Source organism: Parus major, chromosome 2, assembly GCF_001522545.3.
Source record: "Parus major isolate Abel chromosome 2, Parus_major1.1, whole genome shotgun sequence".
Classification (NCBI taxonomy): domain Eukaryota; kingdom Metazoa; phylum Chordata; class Aves; order Passeriformes; family Paridae; genus Parus; species Parus major.
In genome coordinates this window covers 109,013,921-109,021,965 of record NC_031769.1, presented here as the reverse complement: position 1 = coordinate 109,021,965, position 8,045 = coordinate 109,013,921, and the positions used below count along the sequence as shown (strand labels likewise).

Genomic DNA, 8,045 nt, shown 5'->3' with positions numbered 1-8,045 from the left:
AGATGAGTTTTCAGTGATACGTCTGCTCTGGCATCGCTGTGGCTGAGGTGCAAACATTTTATTGCTGACACTGCTATGAGAGAACTAATCTGCAAAATAGAGCATCCTAAGCCACAGCAGCTCTTTGCCTCTGGGAACGTGAGTCAGGGTGCTTAGATTGCACTGGTTTCTATTAATTGCCTGCTTAACTCCAAAGAGCCAGACATGTCTATTTCATTTAAAATTAAATTTTTACAAACTTAAAATAGAATAAAATATAGGTTATAACAAGAGTTACCTAAAAGCTCATTGGACTTCATTTCCCTCTGTTACACTATGATGTGAGAATGAAATGATGGAACCACATACATAAAAAGAGCCTCTCCTGAACATTTCTTTTGCCCAAATTCAGACCTTGTATTTGACATGAATGTCATGGTCTTTACTGAACAAATCTTACCCAAGAAGTTCAGGCTCTGTCTTGCACAAGCATAAAATTAAATTATAACCAACACTTCATAAACTAGTAAGCTTACACCGTATCCTGCTTCTTTTTCCTGAAAAAGCCAGGAAAGCAGATACCCATTTGGACATAAAAGTAGGTTTGAGATAGCTACAAGTGAGATTTCCTGGACAAACAGAGGAATCTTCTTCATTTGTGGTCAGTTAATTCTCCTTTCCCATAAACACCATAGCTGGGGTCAGCTGTAGAAGAAAACAGTTATTGAAATCTGCTTTGTTTTTCAGAGAATGTCTCATCTTGGTCAGTAACACTCAGGACTTTTATTTCATGCTGCAAAAGCAGCCTGGATAGAAGCTGACTGGGGAGGTAGAAAGCAGATATTTTCTTTAGTTCCAATTTGCTGGTTATTGCATGGCAATCAGCAGATCCCATTTTGCCTTATGATTTCAAAGTGAAATTTTCCTTGAGTGGAGCCTAATCTGTGCTTGAGTGTAATGAATGACCTGAGCAAGCACAGACAGAAGAACTTCACACTGCAAGGAATAGCCTCTCATGAGCTGTTAAGAGATGCAGGTGTTGAAATCAAACACTGGAAGCAATTTTTAAATGCCCAAAGATGGATTATTCAAACTTTAAAAGCCCAGCTTCACTACAGCGTGGCATAGTTGCTGAGTGTTGCAGTGTGGTGTGAGAATGCAGAACATTTCCCTGCAACAATCCCATCTCCTGGGCTCTCCAGTGCACTTGTTTTACAGCGATTAAGGGACTGAGAGCTGCACAAGCTCTGTTCAGTTTTATTTCCTGAAGGCACAGACTGAAGCAATATTAGAAGCAGACTGCACTGGCCTGTAGAAAACTCACATTGTTGGATTTTTTTTTTCCCCCCACTGCTTGCCAAAGCCTCTGACATCAACTTTACCCCAACAGGGAGCCAGAGGAAGGAGAGGGAGGTGCAATGGCAGATGGCAACCCACAAGGAGGCGAGAACTGCATACTGCACTTTGGCACTCCATGACAAGGACAACTTTACAGTAACCTAGTTTGCTTATAATTTGAATGAGGATTATTTGCTATTTCCACCCTCCCCTCTCCCCCCCACCATGTTTGGTCAGATCACTGCAAGACAGGCAAAAAAATATCTAATTAATTAATTGACTTAGCTCTGGCAAGCTGTATTTCTAATAGTGGGAGGACAGAAGAGAACTGATTTTAATATAGTTTATCCAGATGTATTTCAAGCTTTAATACAGTTTCAATGTACATGAGCAGGGGGGAAAATATGAATACCTAGTAAAGCAGTAGTGAGTTTCTCTATTACCTGTCCTCAGTGCTCCAGAAATCTGCAGAAATTCAACAGAGGTTTTGCTATGCTTTCTGCTCGTCTTTGCCTTCAAACAAAACCATGTTCAATGGAGACAGACAACAGGTAAAGGAAATACTTTACTTTCTTGGTGTTTTCTGAAAAATGGTTCTCCTGTCTACTTCTAGCCATTAAAATTAACTTGCTATCTAAATGGATCTTGTCTAAATTAATTGTGCTGTCTCCGTGCAGGATTTCCCCAAGGAATGCACTGAAATACTGTTATGTCTTTGCCTGTTCTTGGCTGATTGAGATATTAATTAATTATGGGAATAAGCCTAGGAAAATAAAGGTAGGTTTCTCTCTTAATTCATGTGAGTACTGGGCCTAATGCATCATACATGGTGTTGGGCAGTAGTTACTTTGCTGTGTGACCTTGTTCACTCCATAGTGTCCTTGTTGGGTGGGGCAGATGCAAAGAAGAAAAGGAGTTGAACAGGGAGAGGAGAGCTGTGCATAGTGTTGGGTACCACAGCTGGCTTCTAGCAAGTGCAGTACAGGATTAGTGCTCTGATGGGCACAGGTATCCTCTCGGGTCCCAGCCACAGGGTTGCCATGTAGCTAGAAACTTTGGTCATGCAGCAATCCCAGTGTTCTGGGATTTATCTGGCTCAGTTTTGCATGAGTCAGTCAGGCTGGGCTTGGTGCACTGATGCTGCGTCCTCATCCTGTGCTCAGGACTCACTCATCAGAATCACAGAGTCACAGAATCATGTAGGTTGGAAAAGACCTCCAAGATCATTGAGTTCAACCCAGCACCACTGTGTTCACCACTAAACCATGTCCCTGTGAGTGACACAGCTACACTTTTTTTGAATGCTTCCAGGGACTGGCAACTCCAGAGCTTTCCTGAGCAGCTTGTTCCAGGGTGAACAGTACTTTTTGGTGAAGAAATTTTTCCTAGTATCCAATCTAAATCTAAACCTCCTCTGGCACCACTTGAGGCCACTTTCTTCTGCCCCATTGCTTGTTATTTCTGAGAGTTGGGTGATTATTCAGGAACAGCTTCCCTTGCCCTGCCTGGTATAGCTCTGTCCTGAGCATGTCGGTGTCTGGCAGAAAGCCTTTGGACAAGCAGGAAGCCTAAGAGTATGAGATGTTTCTTTATTTGAAACTCCTGAAAAAACAGAACCACTTTTCAGATCTAGCAAAAGGAAACGTGAATACTCTGCAGGGTGAACATATTCTTTATGATTGAAGTGGACATGACAGCTTTGTTTTCTCCTTGGTTGGTTGTTGTTTGCTCATTTTATGAAGCTCCTCCAGGATTTTTAGCTGCAAGGAAGAGTTTCTTTACTGACACTTTTATTCTTCCCATGGTGTGGAAAGCAGAATCCTGAATCATGTAACTTAACTTGCCTCAAAGCTGAGGGGAAGTTGAATGTACATTTTCTCTGCCACTAGCTTGCTTAGAACATTATATATCTGCATATAAAATCATAAATATTTAGTTAGAATGAGAAACAAGTACTTAGTGTTGTTTAAGAATGATACAATTGCAGACTTAAGAGTTGAAATAGCTATTTTATGCTGCTCACTAGTAAATGCATTACACTCCTGTAATATGCCTGTCTCCAGTGTGTCTGTTAAAAAAAATTAAACATTTTAGAAACAGAAATTACTTCGTAATTTAGCTTTGACCTGTAACATTTACATTTCAAAACTCAGACTTGATTTGAAAATAACCATATTCTATGAAAGTTGGTGTTAAAAGTGCTTCTACGGTTGGTCCAAAACTTTCTCTCTGTTTGCTCTGTGAACTTGTGTAATTCATATTCAGATGACCATACTGGGAAAGGTTCAAGTGTTTGCTTCCCAGAACATGAAGGATTCTTTCAGACACACTTGTGATTTACAAAGTCCCTTGGTTTCCTGTCACAGAGCTGGTGGAGCCCTGAGCTTGAGGGAGATTGTGACACCTGAATGTGTCAGAAACACAGACTCTGCTGTTGGTTCCTCTGAAATGAATGCAGAGCAGTTCATTCATTTCGATGCTGTGCAACTATCTCCTTGCTTTTCACAGTCATTTTGTGTGAAATGATGAATAATGCCTGAGTAGTGTAAATTCCCTGAGGGCCATAGCAGATGCTATAAGCTCTGCCAGTGGTATTGAGACATTTGGAAAAATCTTTTGTTTCCATACTTTATAAGAACTTCAACACTTGATTGCAAAGGAGTTTGCCTAGAGGGATGGCAAATTTCAGATGATGCACAGATAGAAGTTTTATGAGTTTTAATAAAGAAGTTCTAATAAAGTCTGAAGAGATTGATGGACAGGACAGACATTCTCCTGTCTGTAGTCTATACAAGATAAAAACAGATTCACATCAGCATTAGCATTCAATATCAATTTTTCATATGCCCTCTACTGACTGTGTCGGGGAGATCCTTCTTTTGAACCAGACACCCCACACCCCTGCTTATGAGCAGCACTTATTTTTGTGAAGAGAAAAAGCATATTCAAGCCCTGATGACCCTGAAACTTTGCTTAGGAGTGCTGTAATTAGAGCTTGTGTCTCTTTACCTTGAGCTTCAAATCTGATTAGCTAACCTGGAGGCTTGGCTCTGAACCCAGCATTTGTGCTAAGATTCTACAAGCTACACTCTTGGATTTGTCAAAACAATCCAACCAGCTCTCATAGAAAACCAGAAACAAGAAGGAAAATTTTGGCCAAATTCCTATATCCAAATATTTTTACAGCATGAGAAATTGAACTAATAATGCTTCTGTCTGGTTAACAGCTGTCAAAGGATGAAAAATAAGCTACTGGGAATGTAGTCAATCACTCACTCCTTTTAATGTGGTGTGAAATCCATAAAGGCATTTATACTGACTCTTAATGTATTTTACAGAAAAATCACTGGTAGCTGTGTTGAAGAGATGCCAATTTTTAACAAGCAGCGTCTGGTGCTTTCCGGGCCACTCCACGCATGTGCATTCTGTAGAGAACGATGAGCTTGCACTCTGTTTGCTTCTGGGAATGCATATTTAGTAACATTCCCTCTCTTCCCCCTCTGCCTGAGGTGGGTCACCAGGACATAAGCTTCATTCACAAAAAGACATCCGAGCTTCATCCAGCTCCTCTCTGGCGATGACTGCAGCTTTCATCCACGTGTAGCACGGTGGCTCCTCTCCCGCAAAGCTCACATTCTGCATCCCACAGACACGGTGGCACACGGGGACATAACCATGACAAGCCCTACTGATTTCACAAGCCTGTTATTCTAAGACAGCAGAGCAGGTGAATCGCTGTCCTCGGGGCTGTGGCCCTCCCTTGTGTGCTGTATTCTTTAACCAGGGGGCAGTGCTGACACGGCCTTGCGCGACACAATGGGATATTAATGTGTGTGAAGAGCTCGGCGTTGAACCACGCACACAACAGCCTATATATAGCCAGAGGTAGCAGCTTTCTGAATCAGGATGGCTATTTTTGTGCCCAATAGCATTGGGGAAGGAAGAACTCAGTGGCTGTGCACAGAGAATGCGTGGCTCAGGTTGTTGAAGGATTTGTGTTGCCCTCTGGCCCTGCTCTTCACTGGGTTTATTGGATGGATACAGCTGCATACAGCTGTGATGGTCACGGTCCGAGGCATCTTCCTCGTCCTGCCCCAGAGGAGATATACTGTATCAGGTGGTGCTAATGCATGGGCTAAAGGCCCCTTTGGTCACCCTTCTTCTCTGGCTCAGCAGGCCCATGGTAGGGTTTAGAGGGTTTTTCAAGTGCCAAGCATGAGAATGGAAAAATAATAGAAAAATACAGAACATAGTCTCTCTGCTTTCTTTTCTGTTTTTTTACCTTTATCTAGTGATCTGTAGAGATGAGCAGGTACTATTCCTCAAAACAAACATTTACTCAGTTTTACAATGTGTCTTTCACATGTGAGTTAAAGCTCTTGTCCACACTGTCTCATAGCTCCACAGTCCAAATTACACAAATCAAGGCAACAAAGATTCTTAGAGGTGGGATTGCACTCAGAATATTTTCCTGCTGTCTTGTCACATTGAACTCTCCATTCCAAACTGGGATGGGTACAGGCATAGTCATAACAGGTCAGTCCAAAATAGAAAGAAATTGCCTCAGGATGGCTGTAGGGCGAACATTGGTGTTGTGGTTCCTGTGTGCCTGATGACATCAGTATAATAAAAACTGGTTTCAGCTGAGCTCCTTCCAGACATTAATTCAGAATACAAAAACCCTCCAGCAGAACCAGGATCTGTGGAGGAAATGACCAGGGCTGAATAAGAATGGTGGTTATCTCCTATAAAAAAATAAAAAATAAAAGATTGTCTGTAAGGCAAACACAAACGACACAGCTGCCTGCAGCCTGCTAGGCCAGGGAACAAATTAAGAGCATTGGACTTCCAGTCCCTTGGCTCTCAGAAATGTATCTCATTAATCTCATTTTCGGAATGATTTCTGAATTTATGTCCTTTGTAACATGCAACTACTACTACTACTACTAAATGCATCATACCAAACCAACACTCTTGCTTTCTTTGCTCTATTTATTAATTTTCCTCTTTTACCAGATCAGCTCCCAGCCTCCAGAAATTGCATCTTATGGTAACATTGTGTATTAGTGATGTACAAATTTGGAGGCTTTCCGAGTATGGCCCTGCATTCCAGCTAAACATATTATGGCCTTGTGCTTCTCTCTTTCACTCATGACAGAAAGGAGACATATTTTTTTCATTAAGATAATACCTCGTAAAATATTATTTTTCTTACTGGACAACAAGTACCCTGAGCTTCCACTGAACTCAGTAGTGATGGGGGATGCTTATGAAACTAAGCCTGAATTCTCAGCTAAGTGAAGCATTCGGGATTTATTTCAGTCCCACTGAAATAAGTGGGACATAAATATAGTTTTAAACAAACATTTGAGTGCTCTGCCAAATGCAGTTAGAATGCTGAACATAGGTCTCAACAAGAAACTGTTTTCTATTTCTTACCGTGATAACATATTTTGACACACTGTTATGGTACCAAGTCAGCCATATCATCTTTAACACATTACAACCAAGAGAGAAGTCAGCCTGCTGCACTAAAATTCATGAATAAGAACCATCTTTGAGTGAACCATTATCAACACCCATTTTTATAAGAAAAGTACAATGCCTCTATTTCTCAAGAAGTCTTTCACTTTTATGTTTCCAAGGAAGCTCAGGCCAGGAGTTAGGCAGCCAGGTGCACAGAATTCAGCCAGATGTTTTGCCCATGTGTGGAGCAGGCAGAATTGCATGTGAGATGCCCATTAGGTACCCTAGTGTGTGAGCATGCCTGAGGAGTACGGGAGTTCACTGAGGTGCCACAAAATCTCCTGCAGACTGCTGTGGCTTTGTCCAGAAGCTTTGTAGAGCCACATCTATTTCCCCCCAAATAGGTCCTTTTGGTGTTTGCTTTTTACTATTTTTAGTGTATGGTTTCACTTTTACATAACTTGGATCTTGTTATGCATCGCATCTTTGCAGCTACAGGACTGAATATTTCCTTGCTGCTCCTGCAGTCACTTTTGTCTTTGCAATTTTTGGAATTTATCTGAATTGCTCCTTAGAGTGTTTGTGGTAATAAATCTCTGTCTAGTTGATAGTTACTCCCTCAAATTCAGATACTAAAGCAGCAGCTGTTCTAGAAATGACTGATTGTAGAGTTGTAATCGTTACATATTTGTGGAATTCTTAGAACCGCAGAATGGTTTGTGTTGGAAGGAGCCTTAAAGATCATCTAGTTCTAACTCCTTTGCCGCGGGCAGGGACACCTTCCACTAGAGCAGGTTGCATCCAACCTGGCCTTGAATACTTCCAGGAACAGGGCATCCACAGCTTCTCTGGGAAACCTGTTCCAGTGTCTCACCACCCCCACAGTAAAGAATTTCTTCATAATATCCAATCTAAACCTATCCTCTGTCAGTTTAAAGCCATTTCCCTTTGCCCTATCCCTACTTGTCCTGCTGCTCTTTTTTTGGCAGATGAGGCCAACTCCCACCTGGCTACAGCCTCCTCTCAGGTAGGTGTGGACAGTCATAAGTCCCCGTGGAGCCTCCTTTTCTCCAGGCTAAACAGTCCCAGTCCCTTCAGCTACTCGGCACAGGGCTTGAGCTCCAGATCCTTCACCAGCTTTGCTGCCCTGCAGCTCCAGCACCTCCAGCACCTCAGTTCTTCTATCTCTACTTTTGCCACCCCCTTCTCTCCCCGGGCAGCCCTAGGAGGGTCCCCAGGGAGCAGGGATGGGTGGGCAGGGG

The 8,045-nt window shown here is 42.2% G+C and overlaps 1 long non-coding RNA gene across 1 annotated transcript; it reads left to right on the top strand.

Annotated features, from left to right (window-relative positions):
• Positions 1–1,411: 1,411 nt before the first annotated feature.
• On the top strand, positions 1,412–2,094 carry LOC117245494. The gene is made up of 3 exons (XR_004500217.1): positions 1,412–1,473; positions 1,771–1,868; positions 1,995–2,094. It is a non-coding gene; the product is annotated as an uncharacterized LOC117245494 (long non-coding RNA).
• The last annotated feature ends 5,951 nt before the right edge of the window (positions 2,095–8,045 follow it).